Source organism: Dermochelys coriacea, chromosome 24 (assembly GCF_009764565.3).
Source record: "Dermochelys coriacea isolate rDerCor1 chromosome 24, rDerCor1.pri.v4, whole genome shotgun sequence".
In the NCBI taxonomy this organism is placed as follows: domain Eukaryota; kingdom Metazoa; phylum Chordata; order Testudines; family Dermochelyidae; genus Dermochelys; species Dermochelys coriacea.
The window spans coordinates 9,975,282-9,983,640 of NC_050091.1; positions in this window are offsets into that span (position 1 = coordinate 9,975,282).

Sequence of the window (8,359 nt, forward strand, 5' to 3'; positions counted from 1 at the left end):
CCCATAGGGAGTCCCCTGTTGCAGGTCTAACACTGGGGGGGATGGGGAGGAGCGGGGGCGGGAAGAGGCGGGGTGGGGAAGGCGTGGAGTGGGGGCCAGGGCCTGGGGCAGAGCGGGGAGTCAAGCACTCCCTGGCTAGAGGGGAAGTCGGCACCTATGGCATGTCCCTGCCGCAGCAGGTCAGTTGGGCAGGTTCCCTGAGTGACTGCACAGCACTAACTAGACTTCTGCACAGCCACACAGCTTACAGGGAACTTAGCCTGACAGGAAGTTTTTCTTAATGTCCAACCTAAACCTCCCTTGCTGCAATTTAAGACCATTGCCTCTTGTCCTATCCTAAGAGGTTAACGAGAACAATTTTTCTCCCTCCTTCTTGTAACAACCTTTTATGTAATTGAGAACTGTTATCATGTCTCCCCCTCAGTCTTCTCTTCTCCAGACTAAACAAACCCAATTTTATCAATATTCCCTCCTAGGTCATGTATTCTAGATCTTTCATCGTTGTTGTTACTCTTCTCAGAACTTTCTCCAGTTTGTCCACATCTTTCTTGAAATGTGGCACTCAGAACTGGACACAATATTCCAGTTGAGGCCTAATCAGCGCGGAGTAGAGCGGAAGAATTACTTCTTGTGTCTTGCTTACGACACTCCTGTTAATACATCCCAGAATGATGTTTGCTTTTTTTACAGCAGTGTTACTATGTTGTCTCATATTTAGCTTATGATCCACTATGACTCCCAGATTCCTTTCCACAGTACTCCTTCCTAGGCAATCATTTCCCATTTTGTACGTGTGCAACTGATCGTTCATAAGAATGGCCATACTGGGTCAGACCAAAGGTCCATCTAGTCCAGTACCCTGTCTTCTGACAGTGGGAGGGAATGAGAAGAACAAGTAATAATCAAGTGATCCATCCCCTGTTGCCCATTCCCAGCTTCTGGCAAACAGAGGCTTAGGATCATAGAATCATAGAATATTAGAGTTTGAAGGGACCTCAGGAGGTCATCTAGTCCAACCCCCTGCTCAAAGCAGGACCAATCCCCAACTAAATCATTAGGGACACCATCCCTGCCCATGCTGGCTAATAGCCATTGATGGACCTATCATCCGTGAATTTATCTTGTTCAGTTATAGTCTTGGCCTTCACAACATCCTATGGGAAAGAGTTGCACAGGTTCACTGTGCGTTGTGTGAAGAAATACTTCCTTCTGTTTGTTTTAAACCTGCCTATTAATTTCATTTGGTGACCCCTAGTTCTTGTGTTATGAGAAGGAGTAAATAACACTTCCCTATTTACTTTCTCCACACCAGTCATGATTTTATAGACCTCTGTCATATCTCCCCCTTAGTTGTCTTTTTTCCAAGCCGAAAAGTCTCACTCTTATTAATCTCTCCTCATACAGAAGCCATTCCATACCCCTAATCATTTTTCAAAAAGAAAAGGAGTACTTGTGGCACCTTAGAGACTAACAAATTTACTAACTAATCATTTTTGTTGCCCTTTTCTGAACCTTTTCCAATTCCAATATATCTTTTTTGAGATGGGGTGACCACATCTGCGCTCATTATTCAAGATATGGACATACCATGGATTTATATAGAGGCAATATGATAGTTTCTGTCTTATTATCTATCCCCTTCTTAATGATTCCCAACATCCTGTTTGCTTTTTTGACTGCCGCTGCACGTTGAGTGAATGTTTTCAGAGAACTATCCACAATGACTCCAAGATCTCTCTTGAGTGTTAAACATGACACACTTTAATGGATTAAAAGTTGGCTAACTGGTAGGTCTCAAAATTTAGCTGTAAATGGGGAATCATCATCAAACAGGTTTCAGAGTAGCAGCCGTGTTAGTCTGTATTCGCAAAAAGAAAAGGAGTACTTGTGGCACCTTAGAGACTAACAAATTTATTTGAGCATAAGCTTTCGTGAGCTACAGCTCACTTCATCAGATGCTTTCAATGGAAAATACAGTGGGGAGATTTATATATACACACAGAAAAAATGAAACAATGGGTTTTATCATACACACTGTAAGGAGAGTGATCACTTAAGATGAGCTATTATCAGCAGGAGGGGGGGGGAGGAAGAAAACCTTTTGTGGCGATAATCAAGGTAGGCCATTTCCAGCAGTTGACAAGAACGTCTGAGGAACACTGGGGGGTGGGGAGGGAGATAACATGGGGAAATAGTTTTACTTTGTGTAATGACCCATCCACCCCCAGTCTCTATTCAAGCCTAAATTAATTGTATCCAGTTTGCAAATTAATTCCAATTCAGCAGTCTCTCGTTGGAGTCTGTTTTTGAATTTTTTTTTTGAAGAATAGCCACCCTCAGGTCTGTAATCGAGTGACAGGAGAGATTGAAGTGTTCTCCGACTGGTTTTTTAATGTTACAATTCTTGATGTCTGATTTGTGTCCATTTAGTCTTTTACGTAGAGACTGTCCAGTTTGACTAATGTACATGGCAGAGGGGCATTGCTGGCACATGATGGCATATATCACATTGATAGATGTGCAGGTGAACGAGCCTCTGATAGTGTGGCTGATGTGATTAGGCCCTCTGATAGTGTCCCCTGAATAGATATGTGGACAGAGTTGGCAACGGGCTTTGTTGCAAGGATAGGTTCCTGGGTTAGTGGTTCTGTTGTGTGATGTGTGGTTGCTGATGAGTATTTGCTTCAGGTTAGGGGGCTGTCTGTAAGCAAGGACTGGCCTGTCTCCCAAGATCTGTGAGAGTGATAGGTCGTCCTTCAGGATAGGTTGTAGATCCTTGATGATGCGTTGGAGAGGTTTTAGTTGGGAGCTGAAGGTGATGGCTAGTGGCGTTCTGTTATTTTCTTTGTTGGGCCTGTCCTGTAGTAGGTGACTTCTGGGTACTCCTCTGGCTCTGTCAATCTGTTTCTTCACTTCAGCAGGTGGGTATTGTAGTTGTAAGAATGCATGATAGAGATCTTGTAGGTGTTTGTCTCTGTCTGAGGGGTTGGAGCAAATACGATTGTATCGTAGACCTTGGCTGTAGACAATGGATTGTGTGGTGTGATCTGGGTGAAAGCTGGAGGCATGTGGGTAGGAATAGCGGTCAGTAGATTTCCGATATAGGGTGGTGTTTATGTGACCATCGCTTATTAGCACCGTAGTGTCCAGGAAGTGGATCTCTTGTGTGGACTGGTCCAGGCTGAGGTTGATGGTGGGATGGAAATTGTTGAAATCATGGTGGAATTCCTCAAGGGCTTCTTTTCCATGGGTCCAGATGATAAAGATGTCATCAATGTAGCACAAGTAGATTAGGGGCGTTAGGGGACAAGAGCTGAGGAAGCATTGTTCTAAGTCAGCCATAAAAATGTTGGCATACTGTGGGGCCATGCGGGTACCCATCGCAGTGCCGCTGATTTGAAGATATACATTGTCCCCAAATGTGAAATAGTTATGGGTGAGAGCAAAGTCACCAAGTTTAGCCACCAGGTTAGCCGTGACATTATTGGGGATATTGTTCCTGACGGCTTGTAGTCCATGTTTGTGTGGAATGTTGGTGTAGAGGGCTTCTACATCCATAGTGGCCAGGATGGTGTTTTTAGGAAGATCACCGATGGGTTGTAGTTTCCAGGAAGTCAGTGGTGTCTCGAAGATAGCTGGGAGTGCTGGTAACATAGGGCCTGAGGAGGGAGTCTACATAGCCAGACAATCCTGCTGTCAGGGTGCCAATGCCTGAGATGATGGGGCGTCCAAGAGTTCCAGGTTTAGGGATCTTGGGTAGCAGATAGAATACCCCAGGTCGGGGTTCCAGGGGTGTGTCTGTGCGGATTTGTTCTTGTGCTTTTTCAGGGAGTTTCTTGAGCAAATGCTGTAGTTTCTTTTGGTAACCATCGGTGGGATCACAGGGTAATGGCTTGTAGAAAGTGGTGTTGGAGAGCTGCCTAGCAGCCTCTTGTTCATATTCCGACCTATTCATGATGACGACAGCACCTCCTTTGTCAGCCTTTTTGATTATGATGTCAGAGTTGTTTCTGAGGCTGTGGATGGCATTGTGTTCTGCACAGCTGAGGTTATGGGGCAAGTGATGCTGCTTTTCCACAATTTCAGCTCGTGCACGTTGGCGGAAGCACTCTATGTAGAAGTCCAGTCTGTTGTTTCGACCTTCAGGAGGAGTCCACCCAGAATCCTTCTTTTTGTAGTGTTGGTAGGAAGGTCTGTGTGGGTTAATATGTTGGTCAGAGGTGTGTTGGAAATATTCCTTGAGTCAGAGACGTCAAAACTAGGATTCTAGGTCACCACAGAACTGTATCATGTTCGTGGGCGTGGAAGGGCAAAAGGAGAGGCCCAGAGATAGGACAGATTCTTCTTCTGGGCTAAGAGTATTAGTTGGATAGATTAACAATATTGCTGGGTGGGTTAAGGGAACCACTGTTGTGGCCCCTTGTGGCATGTAGTAGTTTAGATAGTTTAGTGTCCTTTTTCTTTTGTAGAGAAGCAAAGTGTGTGTTGTAATTGGCTTGTCTAGTTTTTGTAAAGTCCAGCCACGAAGAAGTTTGTGTGGAAGGTTGCTGGATCTTGACCCTACACTATATAACATTTTTATCAATGACCTGGAGAAAAAATAAAATCACTGATAAAGTTTGCAGGTGATACAAAAATTGGGGGAGTGGTTTATAAATGAAGAGGACAGGTCACTGATTTAGAGCAACCTGGATCACTTGATAAGCTTGGCAGAAGCAAACATTATGTATTTTAACATGGACAAATGTAAATGTGTACATCTAGAAACAAAGAATGCAAGCCATACTTACAGGATGTGGGACTCTGCCCTGGGAAGCAGTGACTCTGAAAAAGATTTGGGGGTCGTAGTGAATAATCAGCTGAACATGAGCTCCCAATGTGACCCTGTGGCCAAAAGAGCTAATGTGATCCTGGGAGGCATAAACGGGAATCTCGTGTAGGAGCAGAGAGGTTATTGTACCTCTGCATTTGGCACTGGTGCGACCTGTGCTTGAATACTATGTCCAGCTCTGGTGTCCATAATGTTGATGTTGATAGCCACAATTAAGGATATTAATGAAATGGAGAAAGATCAGAGAAGAGCCATGAGAATGAATAAGGGATTAGAAAATATGCCTTATAGTGCTAGATTCAAAAGGCTGAATCTATTTATCTTAACAAAGAGAAGGGTAAGGGGGGACTTGATTACAATGTATAAGTATCTACATGGGGAACAAATATTTAATAATGGGCTGTTCAGTCTATCAGAGAAAGTTATAATATGATCCAATGACTGGAAGTTGAAGCTAGACTAATTCAGACTGGAAATCAGGTGTACATTTTTAACAGTGAGGGTAATTAACCACTGGAACAATTTACCAAGGGTCATTGTGGATCCTCTATCACTGACAATTTTTAAATCAAGACTGGATGTTTCTCTAAAAACTTTGCTCTAGGAATTATTTGCGGGATCTAATTTGGATATGGATAGAGCCCTCTTTAATGTTTTTAATGAAGTAAATACTAATGGAAACTGCGTGATCATGGGAGACTTTAAATTCCCAGATATAGACTGGAGGACCAGTGCTAGTAATAATAATAGGGCTCAGATTTTCCTAGATGTGATAGCTGATGGATTCCTTCATCAACTAGTTGCTGAACCGACTAGAGGGGATGCCATTTTAGATTTGGTTTTGGTGAGTAGTGAGGATCTCATAGCAGAACTGGTTGTAGGGGACAATCTTGGGTCAAGTGATCATGAGCTAATTCAGTTCAAACTGAACGGAAGGATTAACAAAAATAAATCTGCAACTAGGGTTTTGATATCAAAAGGGCTGACTTTCAAAAATTAAGGAAATTAGTTAGGGAAGTGGATTGGACTGAAGAATTTATGGATCTAAAGGCAGAGGAGGCCTGGGATTACTTTAAATCAAAGCTGCAGAAGCTATCGGAAGCCTGGATCCCAAGAAAGGGGAAAAAATTCATACGAAGGAGTTGTAGACCAAGTTGGATGAGCAAACATCTCAGAGAGGTGATTAAGAAGAAGCAGAAAGCATACAGGGAGTGGAAGATGGGAGGGATCAGCAAGGAAAGCTACCTTATTGAGGTCAGAACATGTAGGGATAAAGTGAGAAAGGCTAAAAGTCAAGTAGAGTTGGACCTTGCAAAGGGAATTAAAACCAATAGTAAAAGGTTCTATAGCCATCTAAATAAGAAGAAAACAAAGAAAGAAGAAGTGGGGCCACTAAACACTGAGGATGGAGTGGAGGTTAAGGATAATCTAGGCATGGCCCAATATCTAAACAAATACTTTGCCTCAGTCTTTAATAAGGCTAAAGAGGATCTTAGGGATAATGGTAGCATGACAAATGGGAATGAAGATATGGAGGTAGATATTACCATATCTGAGGTAGAAGCGAAACTCAAACAGCTTAATGGGACTAAATCGGGGGGCCCAGATAATCTTCATCCAAGAATATTAAAGGAATTGGCACCTGAAATTGCAAGCCCATTAGCAAGAATTTTTAATGAATCTGTAAACTCAGGAGTTGTACCGAATGATTGGAAAATTGCTAATATAGTTCCTATTTTTAAGAAAGGAAAAAAAAGTGATCCGGGTAACTACAGGCCAGTTAGTTTGACATCTGTAGTATGCAAGGTCTTGGAAAAAATTTTGAAGGAGAAATTAGTTAAGGACATTGAAGTCAATGGTAAATGGGACAAAATACAACATGGTTTTACAAAAGGCAGATCGTGCCAAACCAACCTAATCTCCTTTTTTGAAAAAGTAACAGATTTTTTAGATAAAGGAAATGCAGTGGATCTAATTTACCTAGATTTCAGTAAGGCATTTGATACCGTGCCACATGGGGAATTATTAGTTAAATTGGAGAAGATGGGGATCAATATGAACATCAAAAGGTGGATAAGGAATTGGTTAAAGGGGAGACTGCAACGGGTACTATGAAAGGCGAACTGTCAGGTTGGAGGGAGGTTACCAGTGGAGTTCCTCAGGGATCGGTTTTGGGACCAATCTTATTTAATCTTTTTATTACTGACCTCGGCACAAAAAGTGGGCGTGTGCCAATAAAGTTTGCGGATGATATAAAGCTGGGAGGTATTGCCAATTTGGAGAGAGACTGGGATATAATACTGGAAGATTTGGATGACCTTGTAAACTGGAGTAATAGTAATAGGATGAAATTTAATAGTGAAAAGTGTAATGTTATGCATTTAGGGATTAATAACAAGAATTTTAGTTATAAGCTGGGGACGCATCAATTAGAAGTAACGGAGGAAGAGAAGGACCTTGGAGTATTGGTTGATCATAGGATGATTATGAGCCGCCAATGTGATATGGCCATGAAAAAAAGCTAATGCAGTCTTGGGATGTATCAGGTGAGGTATTTCCAGTAGAGATAAGGAGGTTTTAGCACTGGTGAGACCTCATCTGGAATACTGTGTGCAGTTCTGGTCTCCCATGTTTAAGAAGGATGAATTCAAACTGGAACAGGTACAGAGAAAGGCTACTAGGATGATCCGAGGAATGGAAAACCTGTCTTATGAAAGGAGATTCAAGGAGCTTGGCTTGTTTAACCTAACTAAAAGAAGGTTGAGGGGAGATATGATTGCTCTTTATAAATATATCAGAGGGATAAATACCGGAGAGGGAGAGGAATTATTTAAGCTCAGTACCAATGTGGACACAAGAACAAATGAATATAAACAGGTCATTGGGAAGTTTAGACTTGAAATTAGACGAAGGTTTCTAACCATCAGAGGAGTGAAGTTTTGGAATAGCCTTCCAAGGGAAGCAGAGGGGGCAAAAGACCTATCTGGCTTTACGATTAAACTCGATAAGTTTAGGGAGAAGAAGGTATGATGGGATAACATGATTTTGGCAATTAATTGATCTTTAAATATTCATGGTAAATAGGCCCAATGGCCGTGATGGGATGTTAGATGGGGTGGGATCTGAGTTACCCAGGAAAGAATTTTCTGTAGTATCTGGCTGATGGATCTTGCCCATATGCTCAGGGTTTAGCTGATCGCCATATTTGGGGTTGGGAAGGAATTTTCCTCCAGGGCAGATTGGAAGAGGCTTTTTCACCTTCCTCTGTAGCATGGGGCATGGGTCACTTGCTGGAGGATTCTCTGCTCCTTGAAGTCTTTATAGCCAAGCAGGATGGAAAATCTCTCTCCCAGCTACAGGTTCCTGCAGTCCCCTAGTGAACAGACTTGCTCCCTGGGTGTTACACTGACCCTGCTCTCTCCGGGATCAAGCCATGGATGAGTTTCTATTCAGCATGTCCTTGCGCAGGGTCATGTCTGGCTGGGAAGCACTGAGCTAGGCGAGCAGGACAGGCAGAGGGCACTTCCC